Raw genomic sequence first — 24,768 nt, 5'->3', positions numbered from 1 at the left:
CTTTACTGGTTCTTGGGCAGAAAACCCAAGAACCAGTAAACACGGAGTTACTCCTGTACTGAGCTGAGTAAAATAATCTGACTGAGTGGATACGCTGACCTCAGTTTTGACAAATGTGTTTGGCTGGCTTCTTGCGGCAGGTCGCTCTGACCAGGCATGTCTGTGATGCAAGGGGGTACTGTGTCCCTGCTCAGCTTCCTCCCGCCCCGTGTCTCCATCTTTCCTTTCTGTGTTCCCGGATGCTGAGTGTTCCTAGGATCACGGAGGCCTGGGCTCTGTGCTCCCTGCTGTCCATGGTCCTGGCCTCTTGTGTTTGGGTGGCCGTGTGCTGCCCACTGGCTAAGGGACTGAAAGGGAAGGGACAAGAGCACCTCTGGGGCCTCGTGAGGACAGAGCCACAGGATGGGAAGACGAGGGCCCTGAGTGGCATCCCGAGTTAGGCCGGGACCTGTGCAGGGAGCTGGCACCCCTCTGTTGATTTCCTGAGGGTCTGAGGTTGCCTGGGCTGCAGTTAGCGTGCCTAACATTGTGTGGCTGAAGCCAAGCAGTGATTTCATTTCACCAACGAGGAAATTTCTCCCAAGGAATGAATGCCCTGCCCAAGGTCACTGCGGGTGAGAAGTGCAGGACCTGGCATCCCTCCTGCAGCTGAGCCCCATGTGGCCCCACCCTCACCCTGCTGGGCTGCTTCTGCAAGAGTGGCGGTTGGAACTCTGGGGACATCCCATGGCTGAGGCCTGTGACCCCTGGTGCCAGGTGGCCTGTGTGGGGGCTGAGCCCTCCTCCCCTCCCTGCCCACAGGGCTGTGCCCGAGGAGCTTTCCCAGCCAGCATCCACAGCCCACGGTTCCCTCCTGCTGGATTTTGAAAAATGCATCAATGCTTTCCTGTTGTTTGTACCCCAAACGAGGCTCCCAGGAAGTGTCAGGTGGGGTACATGTTCCTGCAGGCAGGTCTCCCCCAAAGCTGCTCCGTGGAGCCCTTGCAGGGCTTGGTGCCAAACGCATTTGTCGAAACTGAGGTCAGCGTATCCACTCAGTCAGATTATTTTACTCAGCTCAGTACAGGAGTAACTCCGTGTTTACTGGTTCTTGGGCAGAAAAATAAATGAAAGAAGGCGTGTGTGCTGTGTTTCCCTGGCATCTAGCAAGCCGCACACAATTAAAATCTCCTTGTGCGGTGCCGTCCTGTCTGCAGAGCCTCCTGCCGGGCTCCTGTGTTACCCTCTCCTGGAAGCAGACAGGCAGGAGTTCCCCAGGGCAGGGGCCTCCCCGTCAGCACATCTGGTTACCTGTCACTTTCTTTTGATCCATAATGTCATAGGGAAATAGCTTCACAAGCTAATTACTTTGCGACATTCACGGGGGAGGTGGAGACGGGGCCTGCATGGTGCAGGCAATTGCAGCAGCCAGTGAGTCTGGCCATGCTCCTCAGTGAGCTCAGGCGGAAGGGGCTGGGCACAGCAGGGCCTCTGTCCTCACTCCAAGTGAGCTCAAGCAGAGATTTGTCCCTTAATACACACAAAAGGAGACTTTATATTTTGAATGTAAACTAAATTATGTGAAACGGAATGAGTCCCCGAGAGTTGCAAATGTGCCCTCCAAGCTGGTGTCCTCTGGGTGGCTGTGAGAGCCCCAGCTGTCAGGGTGCGTGGCAGGTGCTCTTCCCGGGCATCCCGGGGCCTGGTGCCCGGCTGAGGCTGTCTTCTGGGAGACCCTGAGCCCCAAGTCTGCACAGAGTCCCACTCAGATGAGCAGGGCTTATGAGGGGGACCGTGGCCTGGGGAGACCCAGTGCTCCCCCATGCTGTGCATCCTGGATGTGGGTCTGTTCACAGGTTTCAGAGCAGTGAGCACCATTACTGAGCATGGCGCATCCCTGCATGGTGTCCTGGGACCCTCTGAGGCAGAGGGAAGGCTCAGCGCCCAGCTTTCCATCCTATCAGAGATTCAGATGCAGGATAAGGGAAGCAGTGATGCTGCTCGCAGGCGCTGGGCGGCCACAGCCCATCCCTGGCCTCTGTCATTGCTGTGATCACCCAAGCCTGCCAGCTCTGCCTTCTCCTCCCGAAACCCTGACGTGAGCAGAGGAAGGCCACTGCGGCAGCTTCATGGCAGCACAGCAGGCACCCTGTGAGGCTCAGGAGTCATCCCCGAGGGCCTGTGCTGAAGCTGTCGTCAGGGAGGCTCCCTGGGGCCTGGGCACTGGCAAGGAGGGAGGGTCCCTGCTCCTTTGCCCTGAGAGCTGGATCCACATGGGTGGTCCCTGCACCATGGGAACCCCTTCTGCGCACCAGCCCAGCTGGGGCAGCCTGGAAGAGTGGAACTGAAGCGCCCCCAGGGGACAGTCAGCTAATGACAACTATTATTATTTTAGCATCTTCCCTGAGGCAAGGGCGATGACTGAGATGTAGTCTTTGCCCTCAAGGAGCTTATGATCCGCTGGGGAAGAGACAGAGAGGGGACACATAAACAGCCAAACCAGATAACATTAGGAATTCAGCAGTCAATTGCTTGCAAAGTGATGATGGTCATCCCCTCCCAGAGCCTGCACCCCTGTGAGGTGATACTGCAGCCTCTGCCAGCAGGGGGAGTCACTCTCCCCACCCCTTGGGACTGGGGGCCTGTGGCCACTTTGGCCAACAGCACAGAAGAAGGACAGGGCGCACATTGGAGGTCTCATCCCTCTGCTTCTCTCTGCCTTGTGTATGGGGATAACCAGCTGGGGGTGCAAGTCCGTGTGAACCACAGCCAAGGCCAGAAGAACCGCCCGGCTGAACTCAGCCTCAGTGTTGGCCCACATAACTGTGAGCTGTTGCATGAAGCCTCTTAGTTTTGGGGTGGTGAGCTGTGCAGCAGCCGCTAAGGATGATGAAGTCCCGGGAGAGCATGCCGTAGGGGCTGCTCTGGCCAGGGTGACAGTGAGGGTGCTGCTGAGGAGATGATGATGCAGGGTCCAGATCTGCAGGATGTGGAGGACAAACTTGTGTGATGGTACTGGGGTAGGAGACAGAAAGTTCCAGCCAGACAGAAAAGCAAGTGTGGAAGGACCCAGAAAGACTGAGCCTGGAGGTGGAGTGTGAGGAGAGGACAGAGGGATGCGCTGTGGGCTGAGCACTGGGAGAGGACGGGGCTGCTGAGGGAGACGCAGAAAGCTTGGGGAGAGCGTGTCAGGCAAGGGCAGGGGACTTTGTTTGTGGCTTGGTCATCTAAATTGGAGATATCCTTTAAATATTCAAGTGCATGTGTGGATTAAGAAGTTGTGAGCGTCAGAAGCTCAAGAGGAATATTTGGAAGCACAAATGAAGGAACTGTCTAGGACGAGCACAGATGGGGATAAGAAGAGGCAGAGGCCTGTCCAGGCACAGGAGGAGCAGGTGGGGCCCAGAGCTGATGAGGAGGACCTGAGGAAGACCAGACCATCTGAGGGCAAAAGGCGGCCATGGCCATGGGCTCCATGCCTGGTGCTCTGCACACACCCTGTCCTCTGCCCTTGATCTGGGCCACTCCTATTTACCCTGCAGGATCTGGCTTTAGTTCTGCTTCTCCGCAGCAGCCCTTCCTGGCCCAGGGTCAGAAGCATCCAGGACCTGGGCCCATAGTGGCCTCTCCTTCCCTCTCTCGTCACCTGGAGCCCTGCCTTGTGCTTTCTGGGTAGCCTGCCATGGCCTCCACTGTTCTGTGAGTCTCAATCCCATCCTCAGCTCACTCCCTGCCGTGGAACAGGCACCCCAGGAAGGCTCAGAGGAGGCTAGCAGTTCCCAGTGCAGGGTTCAACCAAAGTGGGTCCTGAGACATCCCCTACTTCCTCCATGCTGACGTCTACTGGGGAAATGGTGAAGCCCACTGTGTCTCTCTTCCCCTTCACGGCTGGCACTCAGTCTGGCAGTCTATGGCTTTAATTATAAGGTGCTGCATATTAAACAGAAGAACTGGCCAGAATCCAGCATTTTGGAAACTATCGGCTCAGAACGCTGTCCGTGTTCCCTCAGCAGCGTCTCTGCAGTGATTTCAGACATGCTGGCTGGTGACAGAGCCACACGAACTCCGGCTGCTGAGCTCACTCAGGTCAGCTGGAGGATCGCAAAGTCAGAGCGAGTGCCTTAAGGGGAGCAGCCCTCTTTTTGGAGGAGAGCACCGCTCTGGAGTTCTGAGATTTGAAAAAGGGAGAGGGGGAATGGGCCAAGGAAGCCCGGAAGCCGCCCCCGACTCTGCATCAGGCAGGGTCCCCCACTTGCCCGCTGCTGTGAAGCCACCTCTGCCTATGCGAGGCCTTGTCTGTCACCATCTCCAACATCAGCATCAATGCAATGATGTCCATCGGGTGCTTTGCGCACCATGGACCACTCAGGAGGAAGAGCAAGGGCCCCATTGGCCCCCAGAGCTCCGTCCTCAAGACCCCTCCTCTCCATCTTCAGACACACGGCCCTCACCAATGGCTGTGCTGTCTGCACGTGGCCTGCAGAGTTGTAAGGGGGCAGCCGGAGTCCTGTGTCAACTCTGTGCTTTCCAGGTGAGATGAGGAGAAGGCACACCTGGCAGGGAACGGGGAAAGTGCTCAGGGCTCCTCAGTGCAACGTCAACAGAGAGGACTGTGGTCCGGCCACCAGCACCCGGACAGGGGGTCCAGAGAGTGAGTCCCCTCCCGATCTCTCCTCCTCTGAGATTTCCCGATCTCTTAACTACCCACAAAGCAAAGGGCTCAGGTAGAGGGCACTAGAGACAGAGACAGATGGAAGAGGGAGAGAGAGGACGTGCCCACCTCCCTTTCAGAGCCACCTGGGCTGTGTGGAAGGTCCCACTGAGAGGCCCAAGGTGTGTAGACAGAGCAAGCAGCAGAGAGAGCCACTGCTCCTCCCTCCTCCACCCAGACTTCCGGGCAGCGGACCCTGTAGTGGGTGGGAGAAATGGCCACCTTGGTGCCCTGAAGGGGGCGCTGTGCCTCTGTGCCCCTGCAGTAGAGCCCAGGCGGCAGGTCTCTGTAGAAACTCACCTGCCAGTAGCCCCAGATTCAGAGAGGAGCTCCTGCATCTGGACAGGCCACGGTGAGAGCAGCCAGGATGAGGGTTCATTCCCAGGGCCACGGAGGGGTTGGCAGCAGGGCTGGACCTCAGTTTGCGTAGGTTGCAGGGATATCCTGGGTCAGGGTGCAGAGCAGCTGTGGGGCCGTAAGTAAATAGAAGCTGCTGCCTACAAAGCACATATTGAAGGCAGTGGTTGAAAGCTTGGTATTTGGAATGAAGTTAAACAGGATTTGACCCCACCCTGCTATGCTGCAGCTCTGAAACCGTGTCACTTTCCCTCTCACCCTCCATTTCCCACCTAAGAAATGGAGATTACAAGCCCACTCCAGAGAACGGCAATGGGGGTTTCAACAAAAGAAAAATGTGCAGGGCTCTGGGAGCCCAGGGCGTGCTCAGAAATGATAGCTACAATTCTAGCTCCTTTTCCCTCTTTTGAAAGATACGCATTCAAGACAGGTGCAGTTAAAATAAAAAATTAAAAGGGACACCTTCAGATGCACCACAGAGCACGACTCTGCCGACAGAAGGGAGTGCCCAATGCAGAGGTGCGCTGACAGCGGTGGGACTTGTCTGGGAATGGGGGCCAGAGCAGGGTGGGAGCAGAGCCAGGTGTGCCCGTGCCACCCCAGGGGAGGTGATGCGGCAGGTGTGGGACCCGGGAGGGAGGCGGCCGCGTTGCTCTGAGCACAGGGCAGGGGCCCCGCCAGAACAGGGGACTGGATGTGAACACAGGAGAAACTGGGAATGTGGATGAGGCCTTCCACTCTGCCACGACTCACCTTCATCTCAGGGCCTGGATTTCCTCTGGCAAACGATGGCCTGGCTGGTTGACTCAAGCGTCACTTAACGACTGATGACTAAGCATCTATGATGGGCCAGCACTGGCAGGCACCTGGGGTACATGAGCATCAAATGAGAAGGTCCTAGCCCTCCTGGAGCACTGCCAGGCACCTGGGGTACATGAGCATCAAATGAGAAGGTCCTAGCCCTTCTGGAGCACTGCCAGGCACCTGGGGTACATGAGCATCAAATGAGAAGGTTCTCGCCCTCCTGGAGCACTGGCAGGCACCTAGGGTACGTGAGCATAGAATGAGAAGGTTCTCGCCCTCCTGGAGCACTGGCAGGCACCTGGGGTACATGAGCATCAAATGAGAAGGTCCTAGCCCTCCTGGAGCACTGCCAGGCACCTGGGGTACGTGAGCATCAAATGAGAAGGTCGTAGCCCTCCTGGAGCACTGCCAGGCACTTGGGGTACATGAACATAGAATGAGAAGGTTCTCGCCCTCCTGGAGCACTGGCAGGCACCTGGGGTACATGAGCATCAAATGAGAAGGTTCTCGCCCTCCTGGAGCACTGCCAGGCACCTAGGGTACATGAGCATCAAATGAGAAGGTCCTAGCCCTCCTGGAGTACTGCCAGGCACCTGGGGTACATGAGCATAGAATGAGAAGGTTCTCGCCCTCCTGGAGCACTGCCAGGCACCTGGGGTACATGAGCATAGAATAAGAAGGTTCTCGCCCTCTTGGAGCACTGCCAGGCACCTGGGGTACGTTAGCGTCAAATGAGAAGGTTCTCGCCCTCCTGGAGCTCACAGACTAGCACTGCGAGGAGGAATGAACAGACCCAATACCCACATTCCCTGGTCACTGAGAAGGGGACATGTGCTTGAACACAGTGAAGAGAGGGCAACCCAGGCTTGGTAGCTAAAGATCAGAAGGAGGGATCATGGCAGAGGCACATGGGCGATGAGATCGGGCTTCACTAAAAAGGTGAGATTTGAACAAACCTGAATGAGAGTTTGATAAGTTAGCTATTGCTGCGTGACAAGTTTCCCCGAAGTTAGTGGCTTCAAGCAACACACCCGGCCATCTCACATTCTCTGTGATCAGGAGTCCGGGTGCCTAAGCTGGGCCCCGCTCGGGGTCTGACAAGGCTGCTGTCAAGATGTCAGCCTGAGCTGTGGCCTCATCAGAGACAGGGTTGGGAGGAATCTGATTCTCTGCTGACTCAAGTCACTGGCAAATTTTGGTTCCTTAGGGTTGTAGGACTGAGGGCTGCAGTTTCTTGCTGGCTGCCAGCCCCAGGCTGCCCTCGGGTCTCACAGGCCACCCTGTTTCTTAGAGTACCGAGTTCTCCAACGTGATGACTTTCTTTCTATTCTTTCTTTCTTTTTTTTTTTTGAGATGGAGTTTTCGGTCTTGTTGCCCAAGCTGGAGTGCAGTCGCGCAATCTTGGCTCACTGCAACCTCCGCCTCCCAGGCTCAAGTGATTTTCCTGCCTCGGCCTCCTGAATAGCTGGGATTACAGGTGTGCACCACCACACCGGGCTAATTTTTTGTATTTAGTAGAGACGGGTTTCACCATGTTGGTCAGTCTGGCCTCGAACTCCTGACCTTAAGTGATCTGCCCACCTCAGCCTCCCAAAGTGCTGGGATTACAGGCATGAGCCACAGTGCCTGGCTGACTTGCTTTCCTAAAGCCAGAAAAAGGATGTGTGTGGGAGGTGGAGAAGAAAGGGAGAGATAAAGATGGAAGCTCAGTTCCATGTAACATAGTCACATAACCATACACAAGGGGTCGTGACCTTGACTGTGGGCTCCCCTTAGAAGTTGGCCCCAGGTGCTGCCCACACTGAAGGGGAGGGGTACACAAGGGTATGGCCAGGGGGCAGGAGATGGGGGTGACCCTGGAGTCTGTCTACTACAGAGAAGCCGAGACGCTTCCTAATAAAACACTGTCAGTCTGGACAGCCAAGGGATGCTGTCGGATTCAAGTGGAACAAACCTGAGGGGCTGCTTCTGGCAACATTCCTCCCTAAGCCTCCTCTCTTTGGTCTTTCAATGTCTACAAAAGTAAAGGCTGCTTAAATGCGAGCAGCAAGGCCTCAGCGCTCGTCCATCTCCAGGATGATTCCTCCCTGGCAACAGTCTGGGCCTCAGGGAGACCGTAAAGGGGGGCCAGCAGAGGAGCCTGCAGGACACAGGCAGGAACAGCCACACTGGCCCCTGCAGCTGACACTACGGGGGGTGTGGAGAACACATGCAGGAACAGCCATGCTGGCCCCTGCAGCTGACACTACAGGGGGTGTGGAGACCCAGGGTCCCTGCCTGTGGAGACAGGCTGACTTGGGTGCCCAAGTGTGACCCTACCATCTCTCCCTGAGTTTCGGGGGACCAAAGGAACCCACGATTCCACAACTGACACGGTAGACACACGGTATCTATCCAATGGTAACTAGGAGTGAGATGTGACGTAGCCTTGCTATTTTTTTTTTTTTTTTTGAGACAGAGTCTTGCTCTGTTGCCCAGGTTGGAGTGCAGTGGCGTGATCTCGGCTCACTGCAAGCTCCATCTCCTGGGTTCATGCCATTCTCCTGCCTCAGCCTCCCAAGTAGCTGGGATTACAGGCGCCTGCCACCATGCCCGGCTAATTTTTCGTATTTTTTTTTAGTAGAGACGGGGTTTCACCGTGTTAGCCAGGATGGTCTCTATCTCCTGACCTTGTAATCCACCTGCCTTGGCCTCCCAAAGTGCTGGGATTACAGGCGTGAGCCACTGTTCCCGGCCTATCCTTGCTATTTTATAAGCTTTATTGAGATGTAGTTCACACACCATATAATTCAACCATTTAAACTATATGAATCAATCATTTTCAGTTTATTCACGGATACGTGCAACTCTCACCACAGGCAAACGTTAGGGTATGTTCATCACTCTGGAAAGAAGCCCCATGCCCTTTAGCAATCACTCTCCCTACTCTACCTCACCCCAGGTTCCCAGTCTCAGCTCTAGGAAGACAGTAAGCTACTTTCTGTCTCCATAAATGTCTTTGTTCTGGACATTTCATATGAATGGAATCACAGAGTATGTGACCTTTGGTGACTGGCTTCTTTTATTTCGCATAATTTTTTAAGGTTCATGTGTGGTGTGCATTGCCTCACCAATTCATTCCTTTTTACTGCCGATAAGATGCTACTGTATGAATTTGTGACATTTTGCTGTCCATCCATCCTTGGATGTGTACCTGAGTTGTTTCCATCTGTTAGCTGTTTGTTGTGAAGGGTGCTGCTAGGAACATTGGCGTGCCAGTTTTGTGTGGACGTGTTTCCAGTTTTTTGGGCACCGTATCTTGGTTGATCTGCATCCATTGTGCTCTACCCTGAGGTTTATGAACCACAAAACTTGAAAATACCTCTTGTTGGTTCCATGATTGAAACCTGCTTTCTTGCTAACGTGAAGGTGACTGTGTGGTGACCGAGCTCCACGTTCACACTCATAGCTACAGCCATTTTGATGACGGGTCTCCAACATGCCACAATTTGAGCCAAAAGAACCTTGGCCTCCACACTGCAAATCATTTCACTCTATTGCCGAAATGTGACTGGGGAGACAATTATCTCAGCATCAATCACAGATAATGTTGGAAGGCAGGCCAGCGCCCTGGGGCATTCTCCGAGCTGGAGATGGTAGGGGCTGTCAGATTAAATTACGTTTTACAAGTCTTGAAGCTAAATGGGGATCTGAGCAGGAAAATCAGAACTTTTCGCTCTCAGATACGTGTGGCGTTTATTTGGAAGATTACAATGTCCATCTGATTTGAACTATCCCTACAGATCTTATCTTCTGCCTGTAAGGTCGAGAGCCTGAGCCAATGGTGTGACTTTGCTCACGTGGTATTAAACAAAAGCTCCCAATAAAGGTTCATACAGGTGGACGCTGCTGGTTACCCTCCCACTGAGTTTCCATTCCCGCACCCTCCTTTCCAACGGATCCTGACTTTGTTTAGCTATCCACACAGCCAATGCCTCAGGGGAAGCCAACCTCTCACCTCGGTGCAGCGATGGGGTGCAACGATCCAAGTGACTCTAGTTCCCCTTGCCAATGGGGAGAAACGGGCATGTGACCAAGCTCTGACTGGTGAGATATGGCAGGAGCTCCACTCTAGGGATTCAGAGAAGTTTCGTCACTCCTAGGAGATACCTACAAGAAGAGACAGTCCTTCCTGAATCTCTGAATGTTTTGCATTTGGATGTGATGCCTGGAAGTGTTATGGCCATCTTTCTCCCAGCCTGAGGATGAAACCCACATGGAAGATGCAGAGGAGAGGAGAGGACCTGGACCTTGGTTCGCATCCTTGCACTGCTTGATCAGCCACCGGAAATCCACCTTACACCTTACTTCTGAACTTCCTGTCTTTTGAGATGCTGACTTTCTGTGGTAGATTAAATACAGTCATATATTCTTTGCTGCTCCTCCTATCAAGAATTGGGGTCTTCTCCCCACCCTCAAATCTCAGCTGGTGACTTGCTTTGACTCCTAGAATGTGGTGGGAATAACACTGTATGGTTCTGAGTCTTGGCCTTAAAAGGCCCCTACTCCTGCTGTCTTAGATGCTTCCATAAAGATGTCTTATCTAGCTTCTCTGAGGATGAAAGACCCATTGAGGAGAAGGTTCTGCTGGCTGAGAACCTTCCTCTCCATGGCTCTTTCATCCTCAAAGAACAGTTCCCAGCCAACCTGCCAGCTAAACACAGCCACATACCTGAGCCCAGGCAAGAAGATTCACCTAGGAAACCTGGATTCACGAGAAATGATAAATTGTGGTTATTTTAAGCCACTAAGTTTTGGGATGGTTTGTTACACAATAAAATCTAATGGACACACTTTCCTTATTGTTCAGGCCATTATGAGTCTGCATTGTTTGTTCCTCATTGGTAGAAGCATCCTAATAGGGGACAATCGTCCAGCCCAGGCTCCAACCCAAGGGAGGGTTTTCATCTACAGAATCCGGTTGCTGCCACTTTGCTGGTGTCTCTTCAGAGCAGGCTGTCATTGCTAAACTACATCCCTTTCTCTTTTGAAAATGCTGGTGCGTATTGAGTAGAGCCCTCCGTGTCATGCCTATGAGTTTGCCTGCTCACCTAAGCATCATAGAGTGAACCGCGTGTTTCCTTCTGCAGAGCAGCCAGGGCTTGCTTCCCCCTAGCCTTTTCATCTCCTCTGTGACCTCTTTCCTGAGGGTGAGCTCACGGGACCTACTCAAGGTCTTATGACAAGGAGGCTACCACAGGGGACCCCAAACCTTGCAGAGTGTGAGAGATATGTTTACTAAGGCCTGGGTTTATGTTCTTAAGATCCGGTGAGATCCTTAAAAAATTATTTTTAATAAAAGTATTTTATACTGTTAAGTAAAACAGAAATGAAGAGAATTCTGGAGAAAAATGTCAAAGCATGTGTATAGAAAAAAGTCCTCCATTTTTATAATTAGTGCTAAAATAAACCCAACATTGACTGGGCACAGAGTGCTGGGCACCGTTCTCTGCAAAGGTCACAGAACAGTACCCTCTGGTCTTTCATGACGGTGCTGCCCAGAGCTGTTTCTGTTGCATGAAACCTGAGACATGTTTGTCATAGACTACATGACATTTAAACCTAACATTTTATAATGAGCATTTTCCACAACTATTAGAAAAACTTTCAATGTAACTTTTTAAAGACTCCATCGTATTCTGTTTCACTCTTTGATGGTTAGACACTTAAGCTTTTCCCTACACCTTGTTTTTATAAACAGTGCTGGATTCACCAGCTCATTCATTCCTCCAATCAATAAATAAAATCGTACCAGCTACACTGCCAGGGATTTTGTAATAAACCGCGCTTGGCCTGGGCCTCTTGGGGCCTAAAGCTAGAGAGAGGCCAGCAGGAAAGCAATCGGGTGCCTGGGGCCAGGCTTCGGGGACTGAGCTGCTGGAGGGGCTGATGGCCCCATGAGGGTGGCCTCCTGGTGGTAGTCATGGGGAGAGGGTGGTGGGGCAGGTGGGCCGTGACAGAAGCTGATGACGTGAGGACCGTGAGCCCAGCAGCCTGGGGGGCGGGGGTCAGGGTCAGCATTAGGGGCCAGGCAGGGTCATGAAGGGGGCCAGGATGGCACCACTACCACCAGCCCAGCAGCCCTCTCCCTGTGACTGCCTCTAGGAGGTCAGGGTCAAGGTCAGGGCCCAGGCGGGGTCAGCAGGGGGATGCAATGACATCATGGCCACGTCCCCACCTGGCAGCCTAGGGGTCAGGAAGGGTGGGGACACAGGGCAGCAGACAGTGGGCTGGACACAGGGAGGATGGCGGGGTCAGCAACCCTCTGGGCTATAGACCTCAGCTCAGGCGGACACAGCCAGCGGCCCACCCCGGCGTGAACAGCAGGCCCCGGCGTCTGAGGCCCTGAGCGGAAGTCCCAGCGCGAGCAGAAAAGGTGACGGGAAGGGGATGGGGCTAGAGTCGTCGCGTGCACCCGCGATGGACGACGGGAAGAAGGTGCCCAGGAGCCGCCCTCCCCTCGCTGGGCAGCCAGGCCTCGGGCCTGGTGGCCTTAGGGGCTGGGCCGGGAGCCCGCGGAGAGGACGAGGAGGAGGCTGCGGTGATTGCCCCCGAGGGCTCCGTGGGTGCGTACTCACAGCCCGGGGCCCTCGGGAGGCAGCGGCCTGCTCCCCGCTCCACACCCCCAGGGCCGCCATGGATCCGGCTGCTCTGCGCGGGAGCTGCAGGTGAGGCGGACTTGGCTGTGGGCTGTGGTGGGGCCGCGCCCGTCCGCAGCTGGGCAGGCCACGTGCCTCGCAGGCTGGACCTCCCGGTGCCCGCGCCGTGGGCACACCCTGTCTCCGTCTCCGCTTTCTCCGCTGCCCCAGTCACCCCCTTCTCACCCCTAAGGATCGCGCGTCAGCCTGTGACCTGGGTGGACTGGAGCCGCCCAGGGACTGCGCATTCGCTCCCCAAGTGCGCAGCTGAGGAGTGAGGCCGGGTTCGGGGCTAAGGAGCCGGGAGGAAGCGGCCGGGCTCCTGACCCTATACGGAGGTCATCTCGGAGGAGTGGGATGAAGGGCGGCGTGATGGACTGTTCTGACTGCTGAATCTGCTGTAACGGTAAATGCATGACTTCTGTCAGGAGGGAAGACACTCTGAATGAGTGGAGAGGCAGCTGGCCTGGAGGGGCCGGCCCAGGCCATTCCTGGCCCAGGCAGAGCGTCTGCGCACGTGCGAGGGCAGATGTGAGACCCGGTGCCACCTAAGAGTGCGCTCCAAGAACCTGCAGCTGCAGGTGCCGTTGATCCTCCACTGGAGCCGGCTTCCACCAGGAGTGGGGAGCAAACAGGAAACTGTGACGCTCCTGTGATGGCCCCATTACTCCGCGCCTGACTCCTCACCCAGCAGACCACCTATCCTGGCTTTTCGTGAATTTCCCTCAGACCCTGTTTCTACCCTGGCTTTGTCTGTGAAGCTGAAGGCAGCCTGGGGAAAACGTGCAGTTTCTACAGGACATGAGCTGGTGACTTACATAATGGCTTATATAAGCCCCAAACTCAAATAAGCTAGAATTCCCTTGGCCCATCATGAAGTTCCTTGTTCCATCAAATGAAGTGTGAGAAGCCCATAAACATTTAGCATTGAGCTCCTCTCTGATGCAGGAGGGAAAGCAGCAGGAAGGAAGGCACCCGGGAGACCCAGAGGAACATCTTTGTTTATCCAGCGTGGCTCTGTGGTCCTCCTGCCCTTTCTTACCGCTGGGCTGGGGTAGACAGCAGCCCACCACCAACATCCTAAAATACAGACGGTAGTTCTGCTATGCTTGAGGTGGCTGGAGGTCAGGACGCCAGGCTGAGGGCAGCACGCAGATGGGGGCCAGCTCTTTCTTCCAGAGGAAGAGTAGGGAAACATTCACTTCATTGCATAAACGAGTCCCAATTTGCATTTTACTGTATCGTAAAACCCAAAGGCCTTACTTTAGTATCTGATTTAGGCAATCACAGTTTCAGTAGGTTTTATTTTAGCAATATTGGAGTATTTTACCGACAGAATGGCATAAAACTTGACAAGCAAATTAAAAATGGAAAATTAACTCCAACTGGTCATCTTCCAACTGCCATCAGTAAACAAGAGGATGAAGGTCAGAGAGATAATGTGTGTTCGCGAGGGGAGTGTGTTTGAAAGGACCATAAGCAGTTGCAGTTGCCGTTGGAATCAAGATAATCTACTTTATCTCACCAGGCGTTTTATCGGTATTTGTTTTACATTAGATTGGGAATGGGATCCATTCCAAATGATGGTTTTAATCTTAGGAAACATAGTTGAAAATTGCTAGCCAGAGTGCTATTAAGAGGTACACACACCACTGAATTTTATACAGTCCAGTTCTGTTTTCTTTTCCATTTCTGAGTTTCTCCCTTGGCAGGTCTCTTCTTCATTTTGCGGGTGTGCCAGGATTGGAGGCTGGGACTACCTGGTGAAAGGATGGAGATTTCCTCTGCAGAGACTGGAAGGACAGCAGGTGTGGGAAGTTGCTAGAGGGTGAATTGTGTTCCTTCCCAGATTAATATGCTGAAGCCCTCAGCCCCAATGTGACTATACTTGAAAATGGGGCGTTTAGGAGATAATTGAGGTTAAATAAGGTCACTAAGGTTGGGCTCTGTAGGAGATAATTGAGGTTAAATAAGGTCACTAGGGCTGGGCTCTGATCTGATGGGACTGATGTCTTTACATGAAGAGGAAGAGACACCAGTGGGGCTCTCGTCTGGGGAAAAGGCAGAGGGAAGACACAGTGAGAAGCCAAGGAGAGAGGCCTCGGGAGAAACCAGCCCTGCCAACACCTTCATCTTGGATTTCTGGCCTCCAAAACTGTAAGAAAATGCATGGCTGCTGTTAAGCCACCTGGCCTGTGGTGCTTTGTCACTGGAGTCCCGGCAGGCACATACAGAAGCTAATGATGGAAACGAAGAGAAGATGAACTGGGATGTGTCTCCATCAACCCTCAATTGTCCAAAGACTTAAACACATAATTGAGCAGGGTGGGGATAGTGTCCTCGTTTTGCTGCCCTGGGAGAAAGCTGGCTTAGGCAGTCGTGAGAGGGTGGCACCATACCCAGGGTGGCTTGTAGGGGTCCCATGGTGTTGGAGTTCTGAAGAGCCGGCAGTGCTGGGGCTCCATTTGGTGGGTCCGGCTATCACATCATGATGGAGGGTAGGGGGCAGGAGGAATGGCAAGTCCTCTGCATTCTCTGTGTTGCTTGTCCAGACTCTGTGCTGCCTGACTGCAGGATCTCAATACCACAGCCACCTGGAGAAAGGCCGCAACTCTTCTCCTCAGCCCTGTGGGGGTGCAACTCTCAGAACCCCCTGAGAAGGGCCCTCCCCACCTTTGTCTTCCATAACCTCCCAGCCTGTCTTTCTGGATCTCCTCCTGCTGGGATTAAGCCAGATCACTTGGAGCCAAATCACTAACTGTCAAATCACCTAAAACTAATTGGCTTAATTATCAATTTGCCTAATGGTATATTTAACTAAAATCTATGTTTATCAAATTTACATTGCTCACATGACAGAGCAATTCCGGCTCCGTCGGAGGTTCCACATCGATTCAGTTGTCTTCTTCTGTGTTTGCTTGTTTTTGATAATGTCACAAATTTTTAGCTGGTCTAAGGATATTTCTGTCTCATTTTAATATTTCAGATAAGAATTGGTCAAATTTGTATTCACCTTATAAGTGAATATAAATAAGAATTGATCAACTTTATATTCACCTGGTAAGTTTTTGAGAAGCCTTTTTGTCGCCTTTGTGAACCGTGTTGTTTGTTTGCTTGTGTTTTGAGACAGGTTCTCAGCTGTGTCAGGCAGGCTGGAGTGCCATGGCGCCACCATGGGTCACTGTGGTCTTGACTTTCCAGGCTCAAGTGATTCCTCTTCCACGAGTAGCTGGGATCACAGGCGTGCGCCACCATGCCTGGCTAATTAAAAAAAATTTTTTTTTTTTGCAGGAGAGACAGGGTCTCACTACATTGCCCAAACTGGTTCTTTTTCTGTTTTTAAGATTGTACTGATTTCCTTTTGTTTTCAGCAGTTTTATTATGATGGAAATAAACATTAGTTTTCTGTATGTTAATCGAGTTTGAGATTGACTGAATTTCTTGAATCTGTGGGCTGATACATTTCATTCCTTTTCTCACGTGCTTGGCTGTTCTCTTTTCATACCACCCTCTATTCTGTTTCCTCTCCGCAGACCTTCTGACTGATGCGGCCGGGGGGGAAGGGGTCATCTGTCAGAATCTGATAATCGGGTCATTTTCATTTTATTTTATTTTTTATTTATTTTTATTTTTTTGAGACAGAGTTTTGCTCTTGTTGGCCGGGCTGGAGTGCAATGGCGCAATCTCTGCTCACCGCAACCTCCTCCTCCCGGGTTCAAGCGATTCTCCTGCCTCAGCCTCCTGAGTAGCTGGGATTACAGGTGTGCACCACCATGCCCAGCTCATTTTGTATTTTTAGTAGAGATGGGGTTTCTCCATATTGGTCAGGCTGGTCTCGAACTCCTGAGTTCAAGTGATCCACCCGCCTCGGCCTCCCAAAGTGCTGATATTACAGACGTGAGCCACTGTGCCCAGCTAATTGGGTCATTTTTAATCCTATTGTGAAATGATATGCTGGGGCCGCAGGGAGAAGGATCATCTGGTCAGAATCTGATAATTGGGCCATTTTTAATCCTATTTAATTGTGAAATGATATGAATTATGGCATGTAAACATTTTGGTCTGACTTAAAGTATATAACTGGTTGTTTTTATTTAAAAGGTAATAAATGCTTATTAAAGGAAACTCCATAGAACTGAAAGAAGAAACAGATGGCCCTGTAGATCCAGGGAAAAGTATCCTTTAAAAGTTTAGATCAAAGGGATTTTAAAAATATCTTACATGAGAACCAGACATTAAACTCACACTTCTCTCTCATCTGCCCCAGTGTTTACTCTGTTAGAAGTCTTCTTCAGGAATGTCTTTACTTAACATCCTGTCACCAAGGAGCTGCCTCTGCCTCCGCATGGAAACCAGCACTGAGGTCTCCCCTCGCCTCCCACCCTGTTAATGTCCTTGCTAGCAGGAGCATAAAGGCCATCACGGCAGGGACTCTGCAGTGAAGAGGAGGCCCCGCTCGTGGAGCCTGCTGTAGAAACACTTGCTAACTGTGAGTCCAGGGATTTGATTCCTGACAGAGATTCTCTCCTTGAGAAACTCCACGCAGCCCCCCTGAACTTTTCAATGAGACCTCAACTTTTGGACTTCTGTGGTTGTCTCTGCCTTGTCTGCTTTTGGCAAGAACCCCCACCTAGATAACTGGTCAGGAGACCCCGCCGTCCCCGGGTGATACCCTCACTTCAGCAAGAATCCTGTTAGGTTGGTTTCACCAGAACCCTCTGAGCGTGGTGTTTTGTCTTGGTAATTTCCCGTCCCCTGCCCCCACGCTGCTCCTTGGCTGTGATCCCCTTATTCCTGCTGTCTTCAGAGCTGAATCCGGTCTCTCTCCCCCTATTCAGGAAGGGCTGAGTAAAATCTGCTTTTACTGCTTCGACTACTGCCCAGCTCTGGTTTTCTTTGACGTCTCCCTATAGCCTGGTCTTCCAGGCCATGTTTTAACCACTTTCTCACTCATGAAGGGATGGCCTGGGGTTTCCTCCTCGCGTCTGCAGGGGGCACTGAGGGCTTCCGCCAGGCATTAAAAAGACGTAGTGACCATCTTTCTATAAAGAAACTTTTCTTTTACTAGATTCTCAGAAATAAGGAGTCTGTGGTAGATGTGTCCAGATTCTTAGGTTAATACAGTATGATTTTTGTTCTTGTATTTTGTTTGCCCATTTGCAAGCAGATACAGTTTCCTGCAAACTAATCCAAGAGTCTCATGATGACCCAGTCCTGTTCTTCCTCTGACTTAAATCTGTAAACTCAGGAATCTTTATGCTAAGATGACTTTTTTTGGATTTGTAGAAACCTAACAGGAAAACCCGTTAGCTGCCTTGTAGCCTTCTCCCGTCTCCAGTCCTGTAATTAGGCTCAAACTCCCAATCACGCAGTTGTTCACTGCCCTGGCCTGGCTTCCTGAGGCTGCGGTCTTGTTCCTAACCTGAAGGATGCTCCTGCTGCCATGGCCCTTGTCCCTCTCCTGGGGCTCGCTCAGCCCCGTGCCTACTCTCGGGGCTCCCTCGGCCCCTGCCCACCCTCCCGGGGCCCCCATGGGCCCTGCTCAACCTCCGGGGATTCCCTCAGCCCCCTGCCCACCTTTCTGGGGTTCCCAAGGCCCCTGCTCAACCTCTGGGGATTCCCTCAGCCCCTTGCCCATCCTCCCGGGGGCTCCCTCGGCCCCTGCCTCCCCTCCCGGGGGTGCCCTTTGCCCCTGTCCACCCTTCCGGGGCTCCAACGGCACCTGCCTACCCTCCTGGGGCTCCCTCGGCCTCTGCCCACCCTCCTGGGGCTCCCTGGCCACCTGTGTCTGAGCTGGTCTCTGCTCAAAATCCCCCTCAGGGTCTTTTCCTTAAAGGGCCAGACCTCAATTCCATTCTTTACAAACACTGGGAAAGCCTCACATGCAGGCCTGAGTGTCCTATCCCACTTCCCCTCACTTTGGCACAGGCCTTCTTTGGTCCTTTGGAAGGTGCATATCAAATCGTGACAGCAAAAAATGAGGATGAAAATTTAAACCAAAGGAAGATTGAGCCTGCAAAGCTTTTGCCCTGCAGTCCCTGTGGTCCCGGCCCTGTCTGGCAGCTCCTCAGGGCTGTGCAGCTCCATTAACGCCGCGAACGCCCAGCGCCGGGTTGATGTTGCAGTGCACTGGGGGCCATCATCAACATTTTCTTTAGAAGTCCATTTGGTTCCTGTAATTTGGTAACAGCAATACACAGGGCTGGAAAACTGCCACGAAGCCAGACAATTACCCCTGGCTTCTGTCTGGAAGATAAGTTGAGGATTATAAGGACTTGGTGTTTTGAGAAGTTTACCTTGAGGAGCTCTATCAAACAGCAAATATCGTTAGCAAAATGAAATGTTCTTCGCACCAGCGAAAGGCCGGCAGGTAAATTACTGCTTCTGCTTGCGTGGGTACCTCATGGCTGGGGGGAGAGACCAAATTAAAAATAGAGGAAGAAAGGAATTAAATTGGTGCTTCAGGTATACTATGTGTCAGCTACAATTTAAAGAATAATGAAGCATATCTTATTGCAGAGGTTAAGAGATTAGCAGTCCCTTAATTATCACAGAGATGTACTAACATCCCTTCCAGGCTCCTAAGTAAATCCTTTAACTCAATCATCTTGCTCCACTCTATGTGATTATGAAAATCTGTTAACTTAATACAATAGAAGACATCTTTTAAGCATGTGTGTGCCTATAGTTGCTGCTTGCTGTTATACAAATTAGTTTTCTCACATTTAACCTGCCTGACCCTACATACCTTGTTAAATGTCACGCTGAGCGGGGTGCGACGGTGACCGGGCAGATGGGGTTGTGCAGTCACACGGGGACTCCTGTGGGGACAGGCCAGCTGTGCTGGCGCTTGGTGCGGCCACAGGCAGGCTAATGAAGATGCTGCCAAGGACGGAGAGTATCGTGAAGACAGAGAACGCCGCGTTCCAGCTCCTCTGTGTGTTCCCAGTGCCTGGGAAGGTTGGGTGGGGTGTCTTCTTACAAATACTATTAAGCTTGTCAAGAAAATTAAGTTATCAGAAATAAGGTAATAACAGAGGCCAAAACATGTTTGCTGCTGAGGCGAGTATAGAGAAATGTAAGATGTTGCTTCCTAAGTCACAAATAAGAGAACTTAACAAAAGAGGGAAGTGCAGGGGGTGACGGTGGCAAAACAGCTCCAGAGTCATCAGCATGAGGGCCGTGGGACCTGTGGGCGTGGCCACATGCACCTTAGCATCAGACACAGAGCCAGATGGCTGCTCCATGGTCCCTGCGGCTCAGGGCCTTCGCTCCCTCGGGTGCAGATGTGGTGGCTGGGAGCACGGTGTCGCCAACTTTTTACTGTTAGCCCCAGGCCATGGGGTCTGGGTGTAGGGGACACTCACCCCCTTCAGCCTCACTCCCCCAACTCCCTCCGCCTGGTCCTCCGCTCTGCTGGCCGGGGCAGAGGGTCCCACAGAGGACTCCAAGGCTCTGGAAGAGGCAGGACCCGAGGTGGAGTGAGGTGTCGCCGCGTGCTACGGGAATGAACTAGCGACACGTGAGGTTATAATGTGTACGACGTTCTGGAAAACAAATCTCCAAGATGCTGCAGGTTTTGCATCTATGTAGGATGGACACATTTTTAAGCTTCCAAGTAATGAAGAAAAGATTCATTTAACTATATAAACATTTCAACCTTTGGGCCAAAGACAACTCTCACACCTAAAATAATGTCACAAATGGGCTGGGTGAAGCTTTTACAAAGCGTGTTAAAGGGCCAGCATCTGTATCAGTTGAAGGGCTTAAGAGAAGTGGGCAGTGGGAGGGGGTGGGGCAGCGCGTCCTCCGTGAGTCCTCCTGGTCCTTCGGCTGCTCCAACACCCTCCACAGCTCCAGAATCTGGAGACGGCACCTGCAGGAGCCCTCCTGGGTGTTCCAGGGTGTCTCGGGCTCACTGTGATCAGTACCGGACCACGTGCCTTAGTCCACCCCTCTCTCTCCCCACTCATTTGACTTCCAAATCCCATGGGTTCTGCCTCCTGCTCCCTCCAGGATGCTTCCATGGTCAGCATGCCTACGGTGCCATCCTCTTCTCCCACCTGTGACCGGCCCTTGTCCACTCTCAAGGGTCTGCTTTCCAGGGAAGCCTTCCCTGGCTACCTGCAGGGAGATGCAGTCCTCTTGGGCCCCTGCCAGAGGCCTCTGCCTGTGTTAGAGTCGGTGACAGATGGCCTGGAGGATGCTGGCCACCGTTACGGCTGCGTGGAGAAGGGGCCGGGGTGGGACCCACTACACAGCACGGCGAGGGACCCTGGGCAGTTGGCCTGGAGCCCAGCTTCATCTGCTGCACTTTGCTTCAGAGCCCACACCTGTCTCTTCAAGGCTGAAGCTGGTGTCAGCTGGACTCTGTCACTGGCAACCATTGCTTAATGACAAATAAAACAGGACTCATGCAAAACAAACGCCAAACCAGAAAATATTTGCTCCTTTGCTCCTTTGCTGTGACTGTGGCTGCAGAATGTGAATTTTTACCTGAACGGGGGCGGGGAGATCCCAGGTGAACGTGGAAACTTCATCTGTTGCAGGAGCAGAGTTCCTGGTGGTGGCTACATGTTTCCGTCTTCTGTTTTTGCTAATTACGTAGAATTTGTGTAATCTTTAGGCAGAATTTTAAAGACAGGTCACACCTGCACTTTGGGCGGTCGGGGTGCTCCACCCCACAAAGACTAAAACCCCCTTGGTTCCCTGACCCATGATCTCATCCAGGCCCAGAGTCATGGGCGTGGGGGGCAGACCGTGAGTTTGCTCAAGAGTCCCACTTTGGGGAGTGGTACTTATGAGCCCGTGTCGGTGAACACAGCCTTGATTATGGGTTACATGATCCATAGGTAAACTGTGAAATCAGAGTCTGCATGCTTGGGTCTGGTACTAGACACAGAAGTGATCAATCACACATGAATGTCACAGGTTTGCTACCTGCAAGGAACTTAAGCCCGAGTAAGGGAGAGAGGCACAGAGATAGAGACACACCTGGGTGGGGGAGAGAGGCGCAGAGATGGGGACACGCCTGGGTGGGGGAGAGAGGGGCAGAGATGGGGATAGGCCTGGGTGGGGGAGAGAGGCGCAGAGATGGGGATGCGCCTGGGTGGGGGAGAGAGGCGCAGAGATGGGGACGCGCCTGGGTCGGGGAGAGAGGCGCAGAGATGGGGACACGTGAACTTCACTCATGCTGAACTCCAGCTCCATTGGCTTCCCGGGGTGGCCACAACAAGAGGCCACAGACTGCGTGGCTTAAACAACGGAGACTGATTTTCTCGCTGTTCTGGAGGTGGCTTTCTCTTGGGGCTTCCCTCCTTGGCTTGTGGACGGCCAAGGGCTGTCACATGGCCTCCCCTCTGTGTGTGTCCTGCCTGTGACCACATCTCCCCTCGGATGGGATTTCCAGTGATGGGTGGGGGCCCACCCTGATAACTCCACCTTAACACTATCATCTTCGAAGAGGAGACCCTACTTCCAAGTCAGGCCACAGTCGCAGTACTGGGGGTTGGGACTTTAACATCTTTTGGGGGCACGATTCAGTCTGTACACCTATGGAGAGGCTCTCTGTGGTCATCTTTGGCTGGCAGGCTCGATACATCTTGCAGGGCTTCAGAGGAGAGCCAGGATGTGTGTCCAAGTCTGGGAAGCTCTGGAAAGATGTGGGGCTTCAGTTCCCTGTTGGAGGAAGAGCACAGTGTGCCGGGGTTGGGTAGGGCGGCAGGTGGAGGCAGGGAGGGCTGATTGTTGCCCGCTCGGAGGCTGTGGGGATGGCAGGGCCTGAAAGTTGGCATGGATTAGAAACAGACAGCCAGGGCTGCCCCTGCCTGGAGCGCCCGTACTCCTCTGTCTCCTGAAATCTGTTAGAGCTTCGGTTGCTGGCTTGCTTTCACCCAGTATTTTCTCCTTCAGAGTTTGAGCTGGTGCAGAACACGAGCACAAAATGTCTTCTTCATAGCAGAGAGTCGTGTTCCCCATGCAGGGGAGAAAGGCCCAGAGGAGAAGGTCTAATATCAGATGTGTGTGGCTGCTGCTCCCCTCTGGCTGCCTTCACTAGGAACTTTGCCGGCTCCTGATTCTTCACGCGGGCCATGCTGTGGCCAGACTGTGCTTCCTCTGCGGTGCCCTGCTCCCCATGGACTCGACGCTCATCTGATGCACGATGCTTTCCTAACGAGTTTCTAGCAGGTCCTCCAGAGACAGGACGGGAAGCAGGGTGTTCTCTTCTATCAGCCGCTCGTGGAGAGTAACAGGTGCACTTGGCCTCCCCCTGCTCTGGGTGCAGTTCAGCCATGGGGAGCTGACTACACGGGCCCATCCAGATGCCCTCCATCCACAAGCAGGGGTGGGTGCAGGGCTTGCAGGCTCAGCCAGGGTCAGGCCAATGCAGTGAGCCTGGGAGGAGGAAGTGGGACCTGGGACAGACCGACTTTCTGTGTTTGCCTGTTGTGCCGTCTCTTGCTCATATACCACTGGCCTTCGCCCTCCTTCCTCATCAATATGAAATCAAGATAATTGTGGGTCAGGACTGATGGCCTCTGTGCCCAGATGCAGAGTGGGCCTGCTCCATGCGCCAGCTAGGGATGTCCGTGCTGGGCTGACACAGACCCAATGTCGCCAAGCATGGGCTCCTCCAGGAGCTGCCAGGGGCATCTGGTGGATGTGTCTGCAGGTGCATGGGCACAGCCACCTTCCTTGTGGCCCTTTATTTCATTAAAGCACTGGATATGAAAAATTAGGATAAAATGTCTTCACATTGAGAACTAAAAATAAAATCCTAAGCCCCCCAACAGACTGAACAGACCCTGACTTGACCAAGGGGATCCCAGAGGAACCTCAAAAACTGAGTTCCCAGCCATAATGAGACAAGAGGTCAGACATGCCTCCTGGTATAGACAGCAACGGAGCAGCATTTGTGTTAAAATAGAGATCAGACAACCAGCAGAACGGAGCCTTGTGGCCATAGGATACCAAGCTATGAACAGAGTCTAAGGCCAGGTCAGACAAGGGTTAGGTCATGTACCCCTAAGCTGAAAAAACAAACTGTGTTTCGACTGCCACAAGGTTTTATTTTTTCCTTTTTCTCTAACAGCTCAACAATCACAGGACTTACACAATATGAAACAATTCCAGCTCATGAACCATCAGACAGTGATGGACTCCCCTGCTCTGCCAGCCATGGCTACAGCTTTGACTGGTCAAGAGGCTGATTGCAGTAACTTTCTTCTGGTAGGAGACGCAGACATGACTGGATCTGGCCAGTTTACAGAGGCTGCACCCTGAGGGCCGTCGTGTCCCCCTTGCCTTTTGACCTACAGGGCCTAATATAATGCATTTAAATGTTATGTCTCCACCTGCAAATGACAAGGGATGTGTGGAATATGCATGTTTGCTTACCACGCATGTGTGTGACTCCCCCATCATGAATATTCATAACTCCTGTAACCTGTTACATACGTATCCTTGACCAACCATTCAACATAAAGCCCTGTTTCACCCTCCCCTCCTTCGAAGCACCAACTCTGACTTCAGCCAGAGGCTACGCTTCGCAGCCTGTCAAAAAAGCCACCTCACAGATGATATTCTTTATGAAAAGCAAAGTCTGCTTTCTAAATTTATAATTTTTAAATGTACATATTTGGTGATGAGGATGGGATTCAAACCCAAGCATGCATGAACACTAGGATAAGATACTTAACGTGAGGATGGCCTTTGCTTTGACTTTCTCTGAGTTGCTTAGTGAGGAAGGAGGCCAGCCTCTGTCCCGCAGAGGCCCCACATGTGGGTTCTAAGGAGCCCGTGGTGTCCTGGTGAAATCTGCAGAGTTCGGCTGTCGGTACTCAGGAGGGGGGGCATGCCAGCCCTGTGCCCACCCCCAAGCACGGGCCATGAGAGATCACGGTGGCAACTCCCTTCGTAACAAAGAAGGGTCAGAGTGAGCTGTGGCCCAAGGCCCAGGGCCTCCCCCACCTGCTCTGGACTCACTTGTCCAGGTGTCACACAGCCTCCTACACCCCCCTCCGGATTCACCTGCCCAGGTGTCACAGGGCCTCCTACTCCACCCTCCGGACTCACCTGCCCAGGTGTCACAGGGCCTCCTACTCCCCCCTCCGGACTCACCAGCCCAGGTGTCACAGGGCCTCCTACTCCCCCCTCCGGACTCACCTGCCCAGGTGTCACAGGGCCTCCTACTCCCCCCTCCGGACTCACCTGCCCAGGTGTCACAGGGCCTCCTACTCC

The 24,768-nt window shown here is 52.9% G+C and overlaps 2 long non-coding RNA genes across 2 annotated transcripts; both read left to right on the top strand.

Annotated features, from left to right (window-relative positions):
- The first annotated feature begins 12,412 nt into the window (after positions 1-12,412).
- LOC134758163 (uncharacterized) lies at positions 12,413-17,282 on the top strand. Its single transcript, XR_010133118.1, has 3 exons — positions 12,413-12,558; positions 16,630-16,703; positions 16,855-17,282. It is a non-coding gene; the product is annotated as an uncharacterized lncRNA (long non-coding RNA).
- Positions 17,283-22,463: 5,181 nt separating this feature from the next.
- LOC129529468 (uncharacterized) lies at positions 22,464-24,013 on the top strand. Its single transcript, XR_008674974.2, has 2 exons — positions 22,464-22,781; positions 23,621-24,013. It is a non-coding gene; the product is annotated as an uncharacterized lncRNA (long non-coding RNA).
- Positions 24,014-24,768: the final 755 nt, after the last annotated feature.

This window comes from Gorilla gorilla, chromosome 23, assembly GCF_029281585.2.
Source record: "Gorilla gorilla gorilla isolate KB3781 chromosome 23, NHGRI_mGorGor1-v2.1_pri, whole genome shotgun sequence".
Taxonomy (NCBI): Eukaryota; Metazoa; Chordata; class Mammalia; order Primates; family Hominidae; genus Gorilla; species Gorilla gorilla.
The sequence above is the reverse complement of the archived record's forward strand: the minus strand, read 5'-3'. Positions and strand labels throughout refer to the sequence as shown.